Raw genomic sequence first — 24,930 nt, 5'->3', positions numbered from 1 at the left:
AAACAAACAAACTGCCACTGGGCCAGCCGAGTGGCTCAGTTGGTTAAGAGTGTGCTCAAGAGTGCAAGCTCTGAGCAACATGGTCGCTGGTTCAATTCCCAGCCCGAGCTGAGCTGCCGCTGAGCTGCCAACAGGTGGCAGGATGACTCAGCTAAAAAGAAAAAAAAAAAAAGAATTAAAAAAAAAAAGAAAAACTACCACTAAGTAGGGGGCTGATGCCATGTAGGAAAATGGGCTTGGTGTTGGTCTCTGCTATTTGTCAGGTTGGGTAATTGACACTGGTGGACATTTGAATTGTTTCCACCTTTTGAGTATTGTGAATAGTGTTCCTATGAATATTAGTATACAAACTTTTGTTTGGAAACTTTTTCTCACCTACCTAGGAGTGAAATTGCTGGGTCATAGGGTAATTCTTTATTTAACTTTTTTTGGGGGGGGAACAGTGTGTTTTTTTAGGACCCATAAGCTTCAAGTCAAGTTGTTGTTTCAATCTATTGGGTTGTCGGAAAAGTCATGATGCATTTTTGCAATGAAAAATATAGAAAAAATACGTCATGACTTTTCCAACAACCCAATAGTTGTGGAGGGCTCAGCTCCTTGGCCTATGTGGGAATCGAATCGGCAACCTTGGTATGATGAGCCTGCGCTCTAACCACCTGAACTAACTGGCTGCTCTATTTAACTTTTTAAGAACTGTTTATCTGTTTACTGTAGCAAATGCAACATTTTAGAATCCAGCCAGTAGTGTATGAGTATTCCAACATCTCCATATCCTCACCAACATTGCATTTTATTATTATTTTTTAAATTATAGTTATCCCTTGGGTTTAAAGTAGTAACTCATTGTGATTTTGATTTACCTATGTTTATGATTGTTAAATCTTCTTGATTGACTCTTTTTTCAATATATAATATCTTTTTTGTTTCTTGCAATGATTTTTTATTTAAAGTTTATTTTCTCTGATATTAGTATCATCACCCCCAGGTCTGTTTCAATTACTATTGGCATGGAATATATTTTCCATCTTTCATTTTCAACCTATTTGTGTCACTGGGTCTAAAGTGAAACTCCTATAGATAGTATATAGTTGGATCAGTTTTTAAAAATTCACTCCTTTAGTCTCCAACTTTTAATTGGTGACTTTAATCTCTATACATTTAAAGTATTTACAAATAAGGAAGAACATATTTCTGCCATTTTGCTATTTGTTCTCTGTATGTCATATTTTTTGTCCCTAATTTCCTCCATTGCTGCTTTTATATTTACTTGATTTACTTGATAGTAAATAGTTTTGATTCCCTTGTCATTTCCTTTTGCAAATATATTTTAAAGTGATTTCTTAGTAGTTACTGTGCACAGCATAATAAATACCCTAAATTTTTTTCTGACAATCAGGTGAGACCTGATATCATCTCAACTTCAACAATACACAAAACTGCTCCTATACAGCCCTGGGCTCCCCTTTTTTGTTGTTCTTGTCACTAATTCATGTGTATACATTGCTTGCCCAATGATATAGTCTATAATTATTTTTATGCATCTGTATATTAAATCATGTAAGAGATAAAGAATGGGTTTACAACAGGAAATACATTAATGCTGCCTTTTATATATGTCCACATAGTTACCTTTACTCAGTATCTTCTTCAAGTGGTTTTGAGTTACTATCTATTGTCCTTTCATTTCAACCTTAAGGATTCTCTTTAGTGTTATTTTTAGGGAAAGTATACTGGTAACAGGCTCTCTCAGCTTTTGTTTATCTGAGAATTTCTTAATTTTTCTTTCATTTTTAAATGGGAGCTTGACACACAAAATTCTTGGTTAATATTTTTTAAATTAAAAAAAGTATAAGGTAGAAACATTTTAGATTCAATATGCAATGGAAAAGGAAGAGCTTAAAGGAGTGTGCCAAGGTGTATGGAGAACAGTGGATAAAGAATCTAGGTCTAGGGTACAGAATTGTCCTATTCACGGAATATCCTCAGGGTAGGTGGATCTCAAAATGTCTACCCAGTGTATTTCAGAATTTTACATACCTCAATATGATTTTTATCCTCTCTCTCTCCTTTTTCACAAAAATATATATTTTTGAGAACAATTTAAATTCCTCACTGTTTTTTAAGAACAATTTCTATTTCTCATTTTTTTTAAATTGGGTGTGTGTGAGCAAAATAATGTCTTTTTAATTCATAATTTTCAACTCAAAAGGAGTCATTTCTGAATGTAATGTGGACAACAATGAATCATTCCCTCATGGATTACCCAGAGATCTTGCTCCTCAACTTGATGCTATAATTGGATGGGACTTGTGGGCTGTCTCCATTGAGTGTATTTTGACAGGAAGGAGAATGTTCCCAGCATTGTTGACCAGAAGGTTAGACTGTGGTAATCATTAGAACTATTCACAATCATTTTCCAGTCCTACTCCTGAAAAGTGTGTATTAGGATGGGGCTTCCCTTTCTATATGAGTGGAAATGAAATGTATCTTTTAGGAGTTACTGCATTATTCACTATTATCTCATCCTTCTACCACAAAGATTATGAAAGCAGGTGTTAGGGTGGGTGGAGCCTCTGTCTGACTGGATCTCTGAATGATATACATTGAATATTTAGTATGAGCAAGAAATAAACTTATGTGATATTATAACAGAAGGTTGGCATTTTTCTACTTGATCTTAAATTGGGTTATATTGCCATTAGTATTATCTAAAAGTGAAATCTATCAAGTGGGTACCTACAAATAAAGCTACCAGAAACAGAGAAGATATGGTAAGGGAGCTGGTGATAAGTATTGAATACACTAAAAAAACAGAATAGACAAAATACTGGTTGGAGTTATGGTTTGAAAAGAAAAAAATAAATATTTGAAACTTTGACAATATAAAAATAAGAACGTTACTAACACATTTTATGAGATAAAGGAATAGTAAGAGTGTTAAGATTTTAATATAGAGGGTACCAAAAACATGTATACATGTTTTAAGAAAAGAACATTGCATAAAAATTGTAATACTCAATATATACCAATAACAAAAGATGAATACAAGTCACATTTGACTTCTGCAATTACAAGAGGTGCTCAAAGTGGTGACCATCAGCATCCAGACACTTCTGATTATGGTGAACTATTGCTTGAGCAACACTGACCAAAGTGTCCACTTATGTACATTTTTTGGAACCCCTGGTATTTTGTAACAGGAAGCAAAATAATGTACAAATTAACATGTAGTTAAAATGATTCTAACTTTGTAATATTTAAGAGGATATCTCTTGAGCAGTAAGAACATTCATTTAAAGTTTGGGAATTCCTTTGCTTGTAATGAAGCTCCTCTTTCTTCTGTTAATTTAAATACAATTTAAAGTTTAATTTAATTTTTCACTATAATGGAAAATATAATAAACTCTAGGTTTATAAAATCATGTCCATCTATCCATCCATTCATCTATCCACTCATCCATACATCTTCAATCCACACATCTATTCTTCTATTTGTATATTCTTCTATGTATACATAGTAGTGTGGATATATGCCTGAAATGCTACTCATAGTAAGTTAATTATTGTAATTTATAGATGGTAAGATTTGTAGTGATATTTTCCTATATGTTTTGTAGTTCTCTTTATTGTATGCCTTGTATCATTTTTTCAAAACCATAAACTCTTAAATCTTGAAACAAAGATGAAAAAGACAAGTTTCTTACCATACTTGAAATAAAAAATTCTTGTTATGTTTCATTTCCCATCAAAATTTTTTTCTTTTCTCTTCAATAATTTTAACACACGGAACAAAAAGACTTTGAGGCTAAATAATAGGATCTGCTGGATAGGGTACAGAGCTGGTGTTTTAATTGTTCAACAGAATACATGGATATATCTAAGAAGAAGACATTGGGGGAGTGGGTAAGAAGCACATACTAGCTTGAAGCCACATAGTAACTCAACCCTTGAAAATAATTATTCTCTAAGGCTTCATGTTCTCTTCACACCTAATTTATCAATGAATACACCCATATTTTTAATCATTGGATTTGGGAAATCAAATTATTACTAGTCTAGTGATTAAATTGCTCTATCCATCTGCTACTGTATCATCATTATTAGTTGAGTCTAGCTGTATAATAACAGATAATATAAATCATTTTCATTAAATTCAGGCAGTGATTGTATAAAATATTTTAGAAATACATGAATGCTTGAACCAGATTTTTTCTGTATTAATATTAAGGTAAAATATGAAATGCAATATAATTAAGTTGAAATTGGAGTAGATTTTCACAAACTGTGATGTCTAATGATGTCTCCAAGTAGCAGGGCTTTTCCTTGGATTATCTTTTTGTTAATATTTAATCCAGAGAGATTTCTGGTTTAACAGTTACCCAAGCACTGGTAAGGTTGTGATGTTTGTTTAATTAGTGTGGCTTATTCTACTCCCAGAAAAATTGCAATGCTTTAAATGCCCTTGTCAAGTTTTTTAATTCACTGAGAATCTTTGTTATTTTAGAATAAACTGTTTATTCCTGAAGTCACAAAACAATTGTTGTCATGGAAAATCACAGTTTCATTTCTAAGTCATTTGAATGGTCTAAGAACAGCAGTGTGCTTGAAATAAAGAGAACAGGGTAACATTCTATAGAACCTTATTATTTGCGTGCTATAACATGGTTAAAAAAGAGTAAAAACCCTCCTAGTTGTACAACCAGCCTTTCCACCTTCTTATTACTATGAACTGAACAACTGCTTTAAGTATTTTTAAAACTATTTAGACAGTTAGTAAATATTATTTGAATGCCTCATATGTATACAAGGTTCCCTGGAGATGCCACAGATATGTGGTCTCTCCTCTCTAAGCATTTGCCATCTAGCAATGCTCCTCCCCATAAATAACACAAGCATGCCTAGTGCAAGCTTGTTCTGTATCTGCTTTCACAGTACTCACTGTGCCATGTACTTATTTTAAATAACTTGTTAAAAGTCCACTTTTACTGCTGGGCTCTAAACTCCGTGTGGGTGGGAGCAGTACCCTTTTGTGACTGGCTGTATGGCTTAGTGCCTAGCACAGTGGTAGGCACATCACGAACACGTTAGCTGTATATTTTTTGACTGCTTTATGCAGATTGTGAGAATTGTTACTGGTCAGGTACAATCCTAAGGAAGGCTACTAAGGAAGTGTAAGTTACTATGTAGAATCTGTGCTAGTTTGGAAAAGTGGTTTCAGATGAAATGTGTTGACACTGGAAGAAAGAGAAGGAGTAAGCCATAAAGAAAAAGCATGTTTAATGTTTTGAGGCAGTTGAGGAGGAGTGAATATTTATGAAATGGTGAGTTATGCAGGTCCAGTAGAATGCCAGCTAGAGGTCAGAAAACCATGCAGGGAGGGCAGTAGATGCTGCAAAGAACACCTGAGTCAGATTATCAGAATCTGATGTGCAAAACTAAGGAACTTTAAGATTGTATATAATGAAATGTTGAGAATTTTTAGGATCATATAATTTTGGTTTTATGACTAAAATAAATTACATTTTAGTTGCATATCCATAATCGCAGTTTTCTAAAACCTTTTCTTGAGAGAAGTTTTTTAAGTGCCACAAGTATACATTTTTAACTGTGTATTCACGATAAGTGGTATAGTGACTAGTATATTTTAGGTATTGAGCATATATTTTTGATTTGACGGTCATTTCAATTTAAGTGAAACAATATTTTAAAACGTGTGAAGTGATTCTTGTTTTAGAGTATAGGTAGATGAAGTAGGTACCTAGGCAGGTAAATAAGACAGGTAAATAAGACATAAAGGTTTAAAAGTAGAGGGAATGGATAGATATATAAAAAGCAAATATGCACACATAAATCCACAGACACATAATCAATAGAAACACACAGCCATACACACATACACACATACACATACCCACACAAGTACACAGATGGTCATACAAATACATATCCATGTACACAGTCACAAACACAAACCCACATAGACATCCACACACATCCACATACATGTTTGTGAGGGATAATAGATTAAATATTGTCATTATGTTTTAGGAAAAACAGACACCTCACAGTATTATCAGGGAAAATGGTATTAGACATGCAGACAAATAACAGATGGAAAAGCGTTTGAAAGAACAAATTAAAGAATAAAGAGTTTAGTCTCCGTGACGAAGAGGAGTCACCCTAAGTAGATTATCACACTGTAGGCAGATTTCCCAAACTCATATTGTGCATTGCCAAATACTTACTTACACATCACGTATTACGTACACTAGATCCTGAGTCTGAGGATGGGTATCACATCAAATTTACCATATTTGACAATGTTTTGATTTTTTTATTTACAGAATTTAAATACTTGTTTTAAATGGAAAAATATTTTAAAAATGAATGAATTCCATTATCACAAACCCAAAATTAAAGGGTGCTAATATTTTGTGTTTTTTCATTCTGTTTTTTTAAATCTATAGCACAGGTGTTTCACTCCGACATTTGAGGCCACGCTTTTTAAGGTTTAACTGGTTTGTCCACTCTGGGTCTCAGAATTTGTATTTGCAGTAGATCAAGGGATTCATCTGACCTGGCTAGCCATCTGTAACAATATCAGGAAGCGATATTTAGCATTGTACTTCATGAATATACAAAAAGGATTAACTGAGACTGATAAAACCAACATTTAAAAAATGCTACTGTTAATTTAAACAGATGTATACAACAAATTCTATAGTCAAGTGATGCATAAAATATTTAAAGTTTCTGTGCCTTCTCACTAAGAAGGGTGAAAAACTTTCCCCTGTTTATGTAGGCTCTGAGTCAGGATACTGGAGAATACACTGGAGTCAGATAACTTAGATCTGTTGTGTAGGGTAGGACTGATGGTGACAATTTCTCTTAGATTTTTTTTTCCATTTGAGAGCATCTTGATTTTCACTAGAATCCTAAAAAAATATTACATTGGATTTACAATTCTGGGTTGACAGTTCATTTCTTTCAGCACTTGAAAATGTGTCCCTTACTTCTGACCTCCATGGCTTGTAATTAGAAATCCATTGTAATACAAACATTGGGTCGTCGGAAAAGTCATGACACATGTTTGTAACAGATAGCACTAGTTCATTTTTGGAAGTACTAGAATCATTTGCATCTATGTTATTGCTATGTCATTTGACAGCTGACAGTTCTAGCTTCATTCTAAAAAAATATTGAGCGATTTGGTTGCATTTTGGAGATTTTACAATAAATTGAAGATGGAAGACCAAACTGTACATTTTTGCCATATTTTACTGTTTTACTTCCATAAAGGGAAGAATGCGTGTCAAGCTTGTGAAAAGTTGCATAAAGCATACAGTGACAATGCTCTACAAGAACGTCAGTGCCAATGATGGTTCACAAAATTCCATGCTGGTGATTTTGATCTCAATGACGCTCCTCGGTCAGGGAGGCCCACCAAGGTTGATGACGACGAAATAAAGGCATCGATCAAGTCAAATGGACGTTACACAACATGAGAGATTGCAGAAACATTGAACATCCATCATTCAAGTTTTCACGACCACCTGAAGAAGCTGGGATAGGTAAACAAACTTGATATTTGGGTTCTGCATGAACTCAAAGAAGTTCATTTGATGGTGCGTATAAACATCTGCAATATTCTCATTAAACTTGAGGAAAATAATCCTTTTTTGAAGCAACTGATAATGGGTGATGAGAAGTGGACTGTTTCAACAATGTGGTGTGCCAATGGTCTTGGTCCTGACGTGATGATTCGCCTCAAATGACATCGAAAGCAGACATTCATCAAAGAAAGGTTATGCTCTCAGTGTGTTGGAATTTTAAAGGTGTTGTGTTTTTCAAGCTCCTATCAAGAAATTAAACAATCAGTTCGAATGTGTACTGTCAGCAATTGGACAGTTTGAATGAATCCATCATCCAGAAATGTCCAGAGCTTGTTAATCGTAAAGGAGTTGTGTTCCATCGCGACAACGCGAGACCACACACAAGTTTGATCACCCGTCAAAAATTATTAGAGCTTGGATGGGGTGTGTTGCCACACCCACCATACTCGCCTGACCGTCAGACTTCCCCTTGTTTCGCTCTTCAAAACTCCTTGCGTGGTATAACGTTCAATTCATATGAGGCTATAAATCAGCACCTTGTTCAGTTTTTTTGCAAATAAGAAAGATCCTTCTATGAATGAGGAATTGTGAAGCTCACTGAAAGATGGCAAAAGGTTATTGAACAAAACAGGCAATATATCATTGATTGATCTTTGTTCTTCATATAAATAAATGACCTTTGAAAAACATAGACAAAATATGTCATGACTTTTCCAACGACCCAATAGTTTTTCACCTAAGATAATGTGTGGTTTTTCTTTCACTGTGTTCAATATTTTTCTTTGTCTATTTTTAGAAGTTTGAATATAATGTGCTTTGGTTTGGGTTTCTTTGGGGTTATTCTGTTTGTGGTTCACTCACCTTATTGAATGTGTAGGTTTATTTATTTTGTAAAATTTGGAAATCTTCCTGTCCTACTTTTTGAGTACTTTTTCAGTCCCTTCCACCTTATCCTCTCCTTCTAAAACTCTGATGACACAAATGTTAGATATTTTGTTATATTCCCACAGGTCCCTGCACATCTGTTCATTTCTTTTTCCTGTTTATTCAAAATTAAATTTATTGGGTGGAATGGTTAGCAAAACTACATAGGTTTCAAGTGTACCATATATATATATATATATATATATATATATATATATATATATATATATATATAGTATTGTGTGCTCACCATTCAGAGATAGTTCTCCTTCCATTACCATATATTTGACCCCCTTTACCCTTTTCTACCATCCCCCTTCACTGTTTGTTTTTCAGTCTAGTTTCTCTTCATTGCTCAGATTTGTTATTTTCTATGTTCAACCTGATTAATTCTTTCATCTTCCCCCTTCATTTTGTTATTGAGCTCATCCACTGAGTTTTTTATTTCAGTCATTATATTTTTCTGTTCTAAAATATCCATTTGGTCTTATTTATATATTCATTTTCTTTGCTGAGATTTCCTATTTCTTTGTTGAGTATATTTTTTAATTGGTATAAATATGGTCACAATCGCTTTTTAAAGTGATTTTATGATGGTTGGCTTGAGAATTTTTGTCAGATAATTCTAATACCACTATCTTTTTAGTGGTTTCATTTACTTATTTATTTATTTATTTTAATTAAAGTTTATTGTTAGCAAAGTTACATAGATTTCAGGTGTACAATTCTGTAATACATCATCTATATATCACATTGTGTGTTCACCACCCAGAGTGAGTTCTCCTCCCATCACCATATATTTGATCCCTTTTACCCTCATCTACCACCCCCTCCCCCCTTACTCTCTGGTAACCACTAAACTATTGTCTGTGTCTATAAGTTATGTTTCTTCATTCATTTTTTTTGTTCTTTTGTTGTTTTAAGTTTTATACACCACATATCAGTGAAATCATATGGTTTTCAACTTTTTCTGTCTGACTTATTTCACTTAGCATTATAACCTCAAGACCCATCCATGTTGTTGCAAATGGCACTATATCATCTTTTCTTATGGCAAAGTAGTATTCCATTGTGTATATGTACCACAATTTCTTTATCCAGTTATCTATTGAAGGTTGGTTGTTTCCATGTCTTGGGCTCTGTAAATAAAGCTGCAATGAACATTGGACTACATATATCTTTATTGATAAATGTTTTCAGATTTTTTGGGTAGATACCCAAGAGAGGGATTGCTGGGTCATATGGTAATTCTATTTTTAATTTTTTGAGGAACCTCCACACTGCCTTCCATAGTGGCTGCACCAATCTGCATTCCCACCAACAGTGTATGAGTGTTGCTTTTTCTCCACAGCCTCTGCAACAATTGTTATTATTTGTCTTGATGATACCCATTCTAACTGATGTGAGGTGATATCTCATTGTGGTTTTTATTTCCATTTCTCTGATGATTAGTGATGTTGAGCATTTTTTCATATGCCTAGTTCATATGTCCTGTTTGGAGAAATATCTATTCAGGTCCTCTGCCTATTTTTAAATTGGATTTTTGGGGTTTTTTTTGTTTTTGAGGTGTATGAGTTCCTTATATATTTTGGATATTAACCCCTTATTGGAGGTATTGTTTGCAAAAATCTTCTCCCATTTGGTTGGTTGCCTTTTTATTTTGTCAATGGTTTCTTTGCTGAGCAGAAGCTTTTTAGTTTGATATAGTCCCATTCATTTATTGTAGCTTTTACTTCCCTTGCCTTTGAAGTCATATTCATAAAATCCTCTTTGAATCTAAGGTCCATAAGTTTAGTACCTATGTTTTTTCTATGCAGCTTATTGTTTCAGGTCTTATGTTTAGATATTTGATCCATTTTGAGTTAATTTTAGTACACAGTGACAGATACAGTCTACTTTCTATTCTTTTGCATGTGCTTTTCCAATTTTCCCAGCACCATTTATTGAAGAGGCTGTCTTTTCTCCATTGTATGTTTTTGGCTTCTTCATTGAAAATTATCTGTCCATATTTATGTGAGTTTATTTCTGGGTTCTTGATTCTATTCCATTGGTCTGTGTGTCTGTTTTTCTGCCAATACTGTAACGTTTTGATTATTGTTGCCCTGTAGAACAAGCTGAAGTCAGGGCGTGTGATACCTCCAGCATTATTCTTTTTTCTTAGGATTACTTTGGCTATTCGTTTTTTGTTTGTTTGTTTGTTTTTTTTGTGTGTGTGTTTTTTTTGTGGTTCCATACAAACCTGATGATTCTTTTTCTATTTCTTTAAAAAACTGCCATTGGAATTTTAATGGGGATTGCATTAAATCTGTATACTGCTTTGGGTAATATAGCCATTTTAAGTATGTTTATTTTTCCAATCCATGAACACAGAATGTCTTTCCATTCTTTGTGTCTTCTTACATTTCTTTTAAAAATGTCTTATAATTTTCAGTGTATAGGTTTTTCACATCCTTGATTAAGTTTATTCCTAGGTATCTTATTCTTTTTGTTGCAATTGCACAAGGAATAGTTTTTTTGTAATTTCTTTTTCTGAGGTTTTATTGTTAGTATATAAGAATGCAATGGACTTTTGTAGGTTGATTTTGTAGCCAGTAACTTTACTGTATTTGTTTATTGTTTCAAATAGCTTTTTGGTTGAGTCTTTAGGGGGTTTTCTATATATAGCATCATGTCATCTGCAAAAAGTGACAATTTAACTTTTTCATTCCCAATTCGGATGCTTTTTTATTCCTTCTCTTGCCTGATTGCTCTGGCTAGGACTTCCAATACTATGCTGAAAAGCAGAGGTGATAGGGAACAGAGCTGTCATGTTCCTGAATGTAGAGCAAAGGACTTCAGTTTTTCACCATTAATTATGATATTAGCTGAGGGTTTGTCATATATGGACTTTATTATGTTAAGGTATTTTTCTTCTATACCCATTTATTAAGTGTTTTAATCATAAATGGATGTTGTATCTTATCAAACACCTTTTCTGTCTATTGATATAATCATATGATTTTTGTCCTTTATTTTATTTCTGCTGTGTATCACCTTGATCAATTTGCATATGTTGAACCATCCTTGTGCCCCTGGGATGAACCCTACTTGGTCGTGATGTGTAAGTTGTTGCATTTGATTTGCTAGCATTTTGTTTAGGATTTTTGCATGTGTATTATCAGAGATATCAGTCTGCAATTTTCTTTTTTTGTGTGTTATATTTACCAGGTTTTGGTATCAGGGTAAAGTTGGTCTCATAAAACGAGTTAGGGAATATTGTCTCTTCTTCAAATTTTTTGGAAGAGTTTGAGAAGGACAGGTATTAGATCCTCTTTGGATGTTTGGTAGAATTCACTAGTGAAGCCATCTGGTCCTGGACCTTTGCTTTTGGGAAGGTTTCAGATGACTGATTCAATTTCCTTACTGCTGATCAGTCCATTTAGATTTTCCAGTTCTTCATGATTCAGCCTATGAAGGCTATAGGTTTGTAAGAACATGTCTATTTCTTCTAGGTTATTGAATTTGGTGGCATATAGCCCTTCACAGTATTTTTGGATAATTCTTTGTATTTCCATGGCATCTGTGGTAACTTCCGTTCTTTCATTTCTGATTTTGTTTATTTGTGTCTTTTCTTTTTTTATCTTAATGAGTCAGCCAAAGGTTTGTCAATTTTATTAATCTTTTTAAAGGGCCAGCTCTTTGTTGCATTAATTTCTTTTCTATTGTCTTTTTTGTCCTCTATTTCATTTAGTGCTCCCCTGATTTGTATTATTTCCTTCCTTCTGCTGACTTTGGGTTTCATTTATTTTTCATTTTCTTGTTCTTTAAGGCATAATGTGAAGTTATATAGCTGGGATTTGTTTCTTTCTTGAGGTAGGCCTGTAGTGATATAAACTTCCCTCTTATAACTGCTGTCACTGCATCCCCAAAATTTTGGTAGGATGTGTTTTCATTCTCATTTGTTTCTATGTATCTTTTGATCTCTCCTCTTATTTCTTCTTTGAAAGTATGTTGTTTAACTTCCACATAGTTGTGGTTTTTCCTGCTTTCTTTTCACAATTGAAATCCAATTTCAAAGCCTTGTGATTAGAGAATATGCTTGGTATGATTTCAATCTTAAATTTGCTGAGGCTAGTTTCATGTCCCAATATATGGCCTATCATGAGAATGCTTCATGAACACTAGGAAATAATGTGTAGTCTGATGTTCTAGGATAAAGTGCTCTATAAATGTCAGTTATGTCCATTTCATTTAATGTGCCATTTAGGGCTGATATTTCTTTATTTATTTTCTGTTTGGATGATCTATCCATAGCTGTCAATGACTTATTTGGGTCCCCTACTATAATTGTTTTTGGTCATTTTCTCCCTTTAGTTGTTCTGTTAGTAGTTGCTTTGTATATTTTGATGCTCCCTGATTGGGGGCATAAGTATTAATGTCTTCTTGTTGTATAGTCCCGTTTGTCATTATGAAATGTCCATCTTTGTCTTGCTACCTTTTTTATCCTAAAGTCTTTTTCATCTGATATCGGTATGACTATACCTGCTTTTCTCTGAATACCATTTGCTTGGAGTGTCAATTTCCATCCTTTCACTTTGAGTCTATATTTGTCCTTGTAGCTGAGATGTGTCTCTTGGAGGCAGCATATGGTTGGGTTTAATTTTTTTCAACCTATTACTCTGTGCTTCTTATTGGTGAGTTCAGTCCATTTACATTTAGTGTGATTATTGATATATGAGGATTTCCTATCATTCTACCTTTGGTATTCTGATAGGACTGAGTCTTCATTGTTTCTTTGCCTTTTTGTTGCTGTCTGTTATTTCAGTGTGGTGGTATTCTATGACTTTTTTCCTCTGTTTCTTCTTTTTTATGTTATATATTTCAGTTCTGGATTTTTTTTGAGTGGTTACCATTAAGTATATGTAAAAAAAAGTTCATATTTAGAGCATTCCATTTTCTCAGCATGCTTTCTTTCTCCACTCCTCTGTGTCAGTTCAGACCTTTACTCTCTCCCCTTTTATGTTCTGTTGTCACAAATTATCTCTTTTTATGCTGTGAGTTGATACCTGTGCTGGAGTAGTAAGTTGTCTTTTTCCTCTTTTTTAAAAGTTTGTTCTCTTCCTTTTCTGCTTCCTCTTCTCCCTGTATGTTATGTTTAAGTGTATAGTATCTTATTTGGTGTAGGGATTGCCATTTCCTGCTTCTGTCTGTGTGTTCATAATACTACTCATGGTTTTGTCTTCTTTTGCTTTTTTGTTTCAGGTTGAATAGCCTCCTTCAGTGTTTCTTGTAATGCGGGTCAGTGTAAAAAATTCCCTCAGCTTCTGTATGTCTGGAAAGGTTTCATTCCTCCTTCATATATAAAAGATATCTTTGCTGATTATATTATTCTTGGCTCATAATTTCTCTCTTTCAATAGTTTGAATATGTGATCCCACTCCCTCCTGGCTTGTAGAGTTTCTCCTGAAAAACCTGATGATAATCTCATGGGCTTCCCCTTGTAGGTTACTGTCTTCTTTTCCCTAGCTGCCTTGAGGATTCTTTCTTTGTCGTTATTTTTTGACAGCTTCAACACAATGTGCCTTGGAGAAGGCCTGTTGGGATTGAGGTAACTAGGTGTTCTATTTGCTTCTTGGATTCGAGGATCCAGTTCTTTCTACAAGTTTGGGAAGTTCTCATTGACTATTTGTTTGAATATACTCTGTTCCCTTCTCCCTTTCTTCTCCTTCTGGTATGCCCATTATTCTTATATTGTTCTTTCTGATGGAGTCAGAAAGTTCTTATAGAGTTCTTTCATTTCTTTTAACTCTCAAGTCTCTCTCTTCTTCCATCTGTGTCATTTTCAGATTTCTACCTTCGATGTCACTGATTCTTTCCTCCATCTGATCAGCTCTATTACCTAAGCTGGCTATTTCATTCTTCATTTTTTTTTCTTTATTTTATTGTTAGTTAGTAGGTGTACAGAACAATGCAAAAGTTATCCTTTTCACCCTCACAAACTAACAACTCCCCTCCCCCTCTACTGCCCTCCCACCCTTGATATCATGCTTATCTATTACAATTCTATTGACTCCATTCCCACTCTCTACTCCACGTCCCGTGACTATATGTATATATAATTATAGTTGACATGCATTATTATTCAACATCAGCTTCAGATATACAGTGCAGTGGTCAGGCCTCTACACCGACTATGAAATGGTCTCCCTAACAAGGCATTCTTCATTTCTTTTATTGAGTTTTTAATCTCTAGAAATTCTATTTGGTTTTTTTTTTCAAGATTTTATTGGGGAATTGGGGGAGGGGAACAGCGTTGGGGAATTGGGGAAGTGGAACAGACAAGTTGCTGTCCTTTTGTCCTTCAGTCTAGTTGTGGAGGATGTCGCTTCACTGGCCCATGTTGTTATTATCATTGCATTCTTCCCTGGTGAGGCAGTCTCTTGCTGGCCATTGAACAGCCACTTAGGGTGGCTCACAGCAGCTCACAAAAGCTCATGCCCGCTGCCAGCCAGACCCACTGCAGCCTATACTGTTCCTGGTGACTCATGGCAGCCCAGCTCCAGGACAAGCTGTTGTTCATCATCTCAGCTGTAGAGGGCACAGCATCACTGGCCCTCATGTGGGATCCAAACCAGGGCCCTGTTGCTCAGAGCTGGCGTTCCAAGCCAATTCCTAAACAATGTGACACTCGGCCTGCCCATTTAGTTGTTTTTTAAAATTTTGATCTCTTTGGTAAAATGTTCATTTTGTTCTTTGATTGTGTTCCTGAGTTCATTAAATTGCCTGTCTGTTTCCTTGCATCTAGTTGAGTTTTTTCAGTACTGCAATCTTGAATTCTCTGTCATTTAAATCATGTATTTCCATGTCTTTAAGTTCATTTTCTGGAGAGTTTTCATTTTCTTTCTGAGCTGCCTTGTTACCTTGGTAGTCATGGCAGTTAGTGAATTATTATTTCTCTTCCTAGGCATTTACAGGAGTGGGTTCTGCAACAGGTTGGTAGGAAGAGGTCTTTCTTTCGCTTTCCAGTAGGTGTTGGTAGAATGCTTTATTTCTCTCTGACTGCAGCCTTTTATTCTCTCTCACGCTGTAGTGTTATATTTTCTCTGCACTGTTCTGACTTCTCATACAATGGGAGGATTCCCTTGAAGTTGGGTTTCTCCTTTGTGAGCAGGTTGCCTGGGTCTCAAGGCACCATCTCCATTGGGGAATGTGGAGAGCGTCTGAAGTTCCGAAGCTCTTCCTGCACCAGTTTCAGGGCCTGTGTGTTTCAATGGCTCTGTTTACCCCTGCAGGTATCTGCCCAGATAGGTGGGGGCAGGGGCAGGGTGGGCTGTGAGAGGTGGTTCTGAGCAATGGTGGCGACTACCAGCACAGCTCATCTGGCACCAATGGCTCCCTCTTTTTCAGTGGAACTATTGGGTTGTCAGAAGAGTCATGACACATTTTTGCAATGAAAAACAGAAAAAAATATGTCATGACTTTTCCAAAAACCAAATAGTTGTGCTGTGTGTCCATGGCTGCGGGTCACAGTTCTCAGAACTGCAAATATTCTGTTCTTTTGATCTGATACTGCTACTGTTCTGCTTCTAGCACTGGGGAGATGGAGGTCGGGTGAGCTCTAGCATTGTAAGGAGGGTGAGGCTAGGCTCCGTGCCTATGACTCCATCCCCTGCTTGGCAGTGAGTGCTTAAACTGCCGTTTTCATCCTTCTTCCCTCAGTCTTTGCTCCAAGGCCTCTGCCGTGAGCTTTGGGTTCAGCCGTGTTACATGCTGATTCCTCAGTTGGGACTGTGAGCCATAAGGGGAGCGTTAGCAGTCTGAATTCTTCCCTCTTCTGTGACCGTGGTAGCTCTGGAATGCGGCAGCTCAGAGCTCAGAGCTCTGGTCTGCGTTCTGTGCCTGCGCGGCCTGTGTTTCCACACTTGCCCCTTCCCTCCTTCCAGCTCGCCCAATTTGCTCACCTTTACATAATTTCAATTGCTTGTCTCTTAGTCTTGCCTGTATGCTGCATAGGGAGTCCTTTGTGGAATTATAGTTGTTCAATTTGTTGTAAATTCCAGGGTAGATTTGAAGAGGCTCACCTCATGCCACCATTTCTATGACACCATCCTGTTTCCTTTATTGATTGTAGTTGTTCCCCTTCAGTTTCAGATCTCCCTTGTTCTTGGTGTAACAAGTGACGTGTAATGGAACTTTGAAATTTCTGGTACTACATTGTGAAATTCTGGATCTTATTTAACCTTTTTTAGCTGACATTTTCCACATTATTCTGGTGGGACAGAGGGAAAGGGGGAATTGTGCAATCTATTGCCATGTGAGAATAGAAATCTAGGTTGCTTACTCAGCCTAATGACATATGAGGAAAGCATTCCTCTTTACTACATACCCCTCTGGCTTAAAAGGACATGAGTGCCTCATTACTGCTCCCACACCCCTCTGCTGACATCACATAGTGGGTGGCCTCATTACGGAGCAGGCTCAAGTCCTAATTCTCCATTAGGCCTCTCTGACCCCAGCCCAGGAGATGGAGAAGAGGATACCTGATTACTACTAGGCTCAGTGGATATTTAGGCTCCTCATTCTGCTTTTGCTGATGGAGATGAGGACCAGGGCACCATTTTTGTGTGTGTTGCATTTGGCTTAGTTATTACTGTGTAGGTGTTTTGAGTTTTGAGTGCTTCTCTCAGTAGGCTGCCCACCCTTGTACTCCCCGCTCCTCCTCATGTCCATTGTCATTTCTGGGATGCCAGTTGCTTCAGATCAATGTCTGGGATATATGAGGAGAAAAAAATACAGGAAACTCATCATATTGTCATTCATTTGGTCCCAATACCCTAGCCATTTTGCCTTCTCTACATTTCTTAGAGTCTTCCTATGTTTGCTTTATATAATAATGCTAGTTTTCTTTCTTTTTTGGTATGTAGTGGGAGAAACAAGGGAAAGTATGTTTATTCCATCTTCCCACATGATAGATTTTGAGAAAATAGATTTTGAGGAAATTGAGATGAATTCATGGAAAGTCAGGAGGCAGAAAATTTAGTCAATAATGGTTTTCCAGGCAATTCAAACTCTGTGCAGATTAACAATCATTCATATTCATCTTCATTAAGAATGATCAAAACACAGATTGAGAGCCATAGACTAGGTCATATTATCTGACCAATGTAATAAGAGGAATTTCTTGAATACTCTTTCCTGGAGCAATTCTTTAAAACAGAACACATTTTCATTGGATTCTGCTGAAAGATAGTGTTGTAACGCAAGGGAGTCTTATGAGATAGCTTTCAACTCCTTATTTATATTATTATATGGCTCATAACATATTATAAATGTTAAATAGGCATTTAGTTGTTTTACTAAAGATTTTCCATGTAGGTAACATTTCCTTTCAAAGTAATAGCTTTAAAGGGAATTTTGAGCTTATTTTATTTCCTTACATGTCTTTCAAAGGGTAAATTATTCCAGCCTTAGAATACAAATGCTTAATCTCCTGAGACTCTTATGATGAATAGCCAAAGGGATAATTGCTTGGGTTTCAACATATTTTTTAGTGAAATTATAGATATCCAAATGTAGATTCTGAAAATTTGGGATGTCATGTCAATATGAAGAATTCCCCAGGGGACTCTGGAACTCCCCTGGAATTACTAGGTTACAGCATTAAACATCGTAGGCATAGTTTTTCAATAGTCAAAACAAAGTATGATCTATGTAACATATTTTGTATAATAAGTAATACAAGCATAATATGAAACAGGTGACTAATATTGCTTGACTATTTAAGTATACCATATGTGATAAAATATAGCCAAATGGTAATTTAATTATTTCCATGAAAAATACAGATCCATTCCAACATTTAAAGGCAGATGATCTACATTATGAACTTTGAAGCTTTGCAAGTGATTGTGTATTGTGATGGACTTTTCAGTTTATTACATATAACCAGCTATGAAAAAGTAAATAAATATTCAAATATTTTGGGAAGAAACTGTACTTTTTATGTGAAGAAACCAGTCATCTAAAATATATATATATATGTGTGTGTGTATATATATATATATATATATATATATATATATATATATATATCTCCAAGAAATATGTTCTACCATGTTTAACTGAACATTTGTACTCTTCAGTTCAATTATTGAGAACATGAGGTTCATGGATAAGACCTAACTCTTTGGTGCACCTTAAGATGCTGATCTAGTCCATGGTTATGGTGACACCCTTATCTGAGACTGTCCTTTGGATAATGCAGCTGGTGAAACCCAGATGAGAAAATATATTTGAACAACTGGAATATCTAAAGTATTTATCCTGATGTTGGATCAGCAACATTAATTTTCTTTGCTATAGAGAAAATTTAAATATCTAAACAGAGTAGCTGAGATGTGTGTAGGTGATAAATACAATGACAGAATTAATAAAGTTCCTGGTCCTGACATGTTGTGAGCCTTTGCTCCCAGGACATATCCATCTGTGTGGGATATTACTGGCTTAAACCAGTATCTAAAATTGTAATATTATCTCCCTTAAATTCTTTTTCCAGTAACAGCATGTATATTTTCACTTCACCCATCTGTTTGGCTTTACAATATATATTGTTAGGTGAACAAAGCCAGTGTGCAAAGCTACATGCTGTACTGTTCCAATGACATGACATTTTCCGGTTAAGGCAACACTGTAGAGACAAATAGATCAGTGGTTGGCAGCAGTTCAGGTGGAATAGCAAGAGGAATGAATAGGGGGACATTTAGAGTAGTGAAACTATTCTGAATGACATTTTAATGGTAGATACATGACATTATGCATTTGTCAAATCCATAGAATAGTACAACACAAAGAATGAGACAATGTAAACCATGTTTTTTAGCAAATAATAAGGTATCAATATGGTTTAGCAATTGTAACATGTGTACCACATAAAGCAAAATGTTAAGACAAGAGTCAACAGTGTTTAGGGGAGAAGGGATATTCAGGGACTCTGCATTATCTGCTTAAGTTTTTTGTATACCTAAAACTATACTGAAAAATAAAATCTAGTAATTAAAAAATGCAAATACTAAATTAAATGAAATTGTATAGTATTTAATATGTAAACTTTTTATTAACATTCCTACTTTGAGACCTGGGCCACCCCTCCATCTGAAGTTTATCTGTCTGGTATCTTAATCTCAGGAGTGAAAGTCCTCCTTATGTCTATTCCTGTGCACACACAGCCAGTGAGAAGAGTCTGAAAGCTCAGACTCTTCTTGAAGCAGATTTTTTAACCAATCTCCTGATTTTCTGTTTTAACACTCTGCCTTCTGCAGACCTTGAACCTGAGTTTATCTGCGATTCTATATTTGCTCACTGCTCTTCAGTATCTTCCTGTCCAGACAGCTCGATGGAAACTTCCTCTATTCTGTTAATTCACTTACTATTCTATTTTTTTTTTCCATCTTTAAAAATTTGTTGTAATATCTTGTCTACTATTGTCTCTTCTTTTTGTCCTTGTTAGTTTAAACATTCATCAGGTGCTTTACCTTTATTTTAGTGAAGCTTTAGGGGTGAGAAGGAATAAGCACATAAAGCCAAATAGCCGTGTTTAACTAAAAACGTAGGTGGCTTTCTGGCCCTCTTTCTCTGTTTTCTCTTCATAGTCCCTTTCTTTTCCTTCTCTAGACACAACTATGCCTATTAAATAAAGTTAAACATCATGTTTGTCAATGCACTGCATAGTAATATAAACTACTTTAAATTGCATAATGACTGTTTTCTGACAATGAATGGATTCAACTGAATCATGAGATAGTGTTGGATGCAATTATTTAATTAATGGAAATTAAGTATTGCAATATTGAGGGGCTTGAATACATGTTAAAGGATCCTGTGGATAAGAACTGTGGCTCAAAGCCAACTCAGAGCAGTTCACACTTCAAATAATTAAATGATGAATTTTCAATGCTTTTTTTCTTTTTCCTTCTCTAGCTTTGCATCCTGATTGAAGCAAAGACATCTGTCTTTTCCCGGATAGCAAGAACTTTGGTTGCTGTGGCAACATGTTGACTGGGGTACTTAAAATAAAGGTGGCTCATTTCCAAATCACTTTTTTTTTCTTTTTCTTCACAAAAACAGCATACATTGGCAAAAAAGCTCTGCTGGAATCCTTATAATCAATAAACCTGTTGTTTGCTGAAGGATTGTATCCCCAAACTTGCATGTTAAGCAGGTGAGTAAGTGCACATTTGGATTTCATATACTTTTAAACAATGAAACACGGCACTACCTCATTTTAAACAAATATTTTTTCTCCGTCTCTCCCTTTTTTCCTCCCTTCCTTCCTTCCTCCCTTCCTTCCTTGCTTCTTCCCACCCTCCCTCCCTTTCTTCCTCTCTATTATTTTAATTGGGATGGTAGAGACCTGATTGCCGGTAGAAGGAGGAGGAAGGCAATGAGAGGCTCCTCAAAGGATTCTGCTAAGGCAGAGCCGGTTGCTAGGGCTCTGAAAGATTGTTATTTGTAGCTCACACAAATTTATTCCAAAACGCACTCAGCCTTACAAGCAAACAAGTTCTAAGATTTTAGGAGAGGCATGGATTGAATCTTCCAACATATGAAAATAATATTTTGACACTTTGGGATACACATGTATTTGTGCATTAAATTTTATGAAATGCTGGAAGGGGTGGTGTTTTATTTATTTTTTTTTCTTACGTTAAAGACATAAAACTTTAAAAGCTCACATATTTAAAAATACTTGAGTTTTATAGTATTTATTTCTAAAATTTCACTTCCTTTTGAGTCCTGTTATAGTGTTGAGTTGATGAACAACAAATCAGCATGACAGGAAAATAAATGCGTGATTCTACTTTAGTTTTATTTATTGACTTTCTTCCAAACCTAGAGCCTTGCAGTTTGTTTCTTTTTCATTTGTTTCATAAAGGCACTAATTTTCTCCAATTTAATCTGTATGTCAATTCCACTCACATTTCTATTTTTTGAAAATGAAATTATAAGCTGATCCTAAAGTTAATAATGACTAAAAAAAAAAAAAGGAAACTAAATTTAGGAAATGAACATGAGTATCCTGGTTATCTATTGATGTCAAATAAACTTCTCCAAAGTTTACTGGCTTAAAATAATAGTTTATCATTATTTTTTTCATTTTTCTATGGATTGAATGGGTTTAGATGGGTGGGTGGTTTTTCTTAGGGGTTCTATCATGGAGTTGCATTTAAGTATTTCCTAGGTTTGCAGTCACCTGAAATCTTGCCTAGGCTGGATGTCCGTCAGGGCTTGTTCACATTGTTGCCAGTTGATGCTGAATGAAGGCCGGAAGCTCACCTGGGGCTGTCTCCTGTTGCGTCTATACAAGGACTCTCCTCATGGCTTGGATTTCTCTCACTATGGCAGTGTTCTGAGAAGGAACCATCCAAGAGACAGCATTGCAAGAAACCAACTTAAAACCTGCAAGGATTTTATGTGTAATCTTGGAGTTCTAGAATGAGATTTCTTCTGAATTGCATTCAGTCAGTTTTCTATGGCCATCCCAGATTCAAGGGAAGTCCTATATCTCTATTGAAAGAAAAACATTATATCCATCTAAGCCACCACAGAGAGGCACTAGATTTCCCAGATTTCAAAACATGTCAAGTTATGTTAATTTTAAAAATTGCATAGGCATAGGGATAGACAAACACAAATAAAACAGAGATCACAGCCTAACACACATGTGGAATCTTGGAATCTGAGAGAGGAAAACTTTTGAAAGTGTGAGTTGAAGATAAATTATTTAAAAATAATAGTGTTAGTACAACTACCTGTCCACAAAAATAAATAAATAAATAAATAAATAAATAAATAAATAAATAAATAAATAATAAAATTATATTCCTACTTAATACTGTACAAACATTAAAGGTGTCTTTTAGTATATACCATAAAATAAATGTAATAGAATAAGAATAAATCAATGTATTATCATGAAATTCCAAATAAAATACAAGAAAATGCAATATTAATAGCAGATGAAGAGGAATTAAAGATCAAAATAATAATAAAATATAATGCACATAGCATAGAAAATAAAATTTTCCATGAAGTTTCATAGCTATTCATTCATAAAGAGAAATGCTTAGAAATACAAGTTCTTTCAAAATACAGTAGTAATGAGAGATTTAATATATATCTGTCAGTACTAATGAATTACATAGAAAAGGAAACAAGGAATAATATGAAGATGGAACATAATAAAATCAACAAGCATTATTATATGCATACAATATTAAAAAATGAGTAAATAAGTATTGTGATATAAAGACCTAAGGCAGAGATGAAACATTTATCTCTTATTTCTTTAAAAAGATATTAAATTGGTCATATATTGATCTCCCCTCAAAAACTTTAATAAATTCTCTTAGGTGCAAGCTACATTGCCTTTGCATAAGCCAATAATACTTGAAATTAAGTAAAAAAATTAAACACAAACATACCAAAACTTTAGCAACTTAAAAACTACTTAAAAAACAGGGATCAGGGCCAGCTGAGTGGCGCGTTGGTTAAGAGCTGGCTTGGGACGCCAGAGGGCCCCATTTCGGATCCCACATACGAGGGACAGTGACACTGCCCTCTACAGCTGAGATGCTGAACAACAGCTCAACCTGGAGCTGGGCTGCTGTGAGTCACCGGCGATGGCGTAGGCTGCAGCCCCTGCTGCAGTGGGTTGCCATGGGCTACCGTGTGTGGCTGGCAGCCAGCGTGAGCAGCCAACAGCTGCCGTGAGTGGCAGTCCAGAAGTTGGGGATTGATCTGCCTAGCCTGGGAAGAGCGCAATGATGGTGCCAACTTGGGCCAGTGAAGCAATGTCCTCCACAACTAGACTGAAGAACAAAAGAACAACAACGTGTCTGTTCCCCTTCCCCCAATTCCCCAATAAAAAAAAATCTTTAAAACCCCAAAAAACAGGGATCAATAAAGGATTTCAAAATCAATATTATAAGTTATCTAAAATTTAATGGAAAAGTAAACAATATTTTAAAAATGTTCACAAGTTTTTCAATGATTACATAATGTTAGCAATCTCTCAGCATAATTTGTCTCAGGGACAAATGAAAATGAATTCATATATTCACATCACTTGTAGTGAAACAGGATTGGTGAAATCAGCAGCCCTTTCTAATTAAACAACAACAGTCTATGAAAAAAAAGAGAATAGAACATAAATATAATGTAAAGACTACTACAAACTAATTTGCTTAATAAATATTGTTATAAAACCAGCTCTACAAATTAAATTGTTTTTGAAGTTAAGCCTAATGTAATATAAGAAAAATGAAATAATGTAATTATTAGAAATAAGCTTACTTTAATTTCATATACATATTGTTATATACATAGAAAAATCTTTTATAAAGTGTTTCAAAATATTTCAGGAGAAAAGCTACTAGTTATATTTAAATTTATAAGACATCCTTATATCATAGCAGAATGTATCAGTATAATAAATAATGAAAATTAATAGCCTTCTTTTATGGTAGTATTAATCAGCTAGCAGTGAAAATGAAAAATAAAATTTAAAGTATCATAACAAAGGCTAAGAGTTACAGAGACTAAGACGTTATTCAATATGTCCAGGGCCCTGGTAGAAAAGTAACTAAAACTGCTGGAAAGAATAACTTATTACAACCATCCTGCAAAGATGAAAATTGTTGCAATTATTATATTTTTCTTTAACTTGTTACAACAAAATAAACTCTTTATCAGGATGAATTCACATAGTATTCAATTACTTGGCGTGTCTTTTTATAGCTTTAAATGTAACATGTTTCAAACAGCTTTGGTTCTTAGAACACAGGTGAATAGAGCTGTCTGTTGACCAATATAATTAACACACTGACACTACTAAGCAATCCTAGATGGTGGGAGACACTGCAGAGAAAATAAATGCCTTCTTTGGTATCTATAAAGAATGAGAATTAAATATGCTTTATATTGGTGAATTATTTTGTTGATTTTTATGAAACAGAAAAAGCCTAGATATTTGTTTCTGATAAAACAGAGATTGGAATAGTTGGGATAGTCACCATAATGCCAACTAATTAATAAAGCCAATAAATTAATACTACTAAAAATAGATACTTCTCTTAGTGTCTCTACAGGCATTCTTTTAGACAGAAAGATATACCTCTTAAAGATGCAAACTGCAGTTGAATTTATACATATGACCAATATCCTCCCTAGCTTGTACCAAATATCTGAATGTCTTCAAATTCTTGAATAAGAAAATGATAGAAAATCAGAATTCTGAACCATTTAGCATAGAAAAAGATGATTATGGAATGAAAAAAATTCAAATATTCAAAATTATATTTCAATATCTATTCAAATACATGTGTATGGGTAGCACATATGTATATGTGTTTAGACA

The sequence above is a fragment of the Hipposideros armiger genome, unplaced genomic scaffold, assembly GCF_001890085.2.
Source record: "Hipposideros armiger isolate ML-2016 unplaced genomic scaffold, ASM189008v1 scaffold_368, whole genome shotgun sequence".
Taxonomy (NCBI): Eukaryota; Metazoa; Chordata; class Mammalia; order Chiroptera; family Hipposideridae; genus Hipposideros; species Hipposideros armiger.
This window is presented reverse-complemented; position numbering follows the sequence as displayed.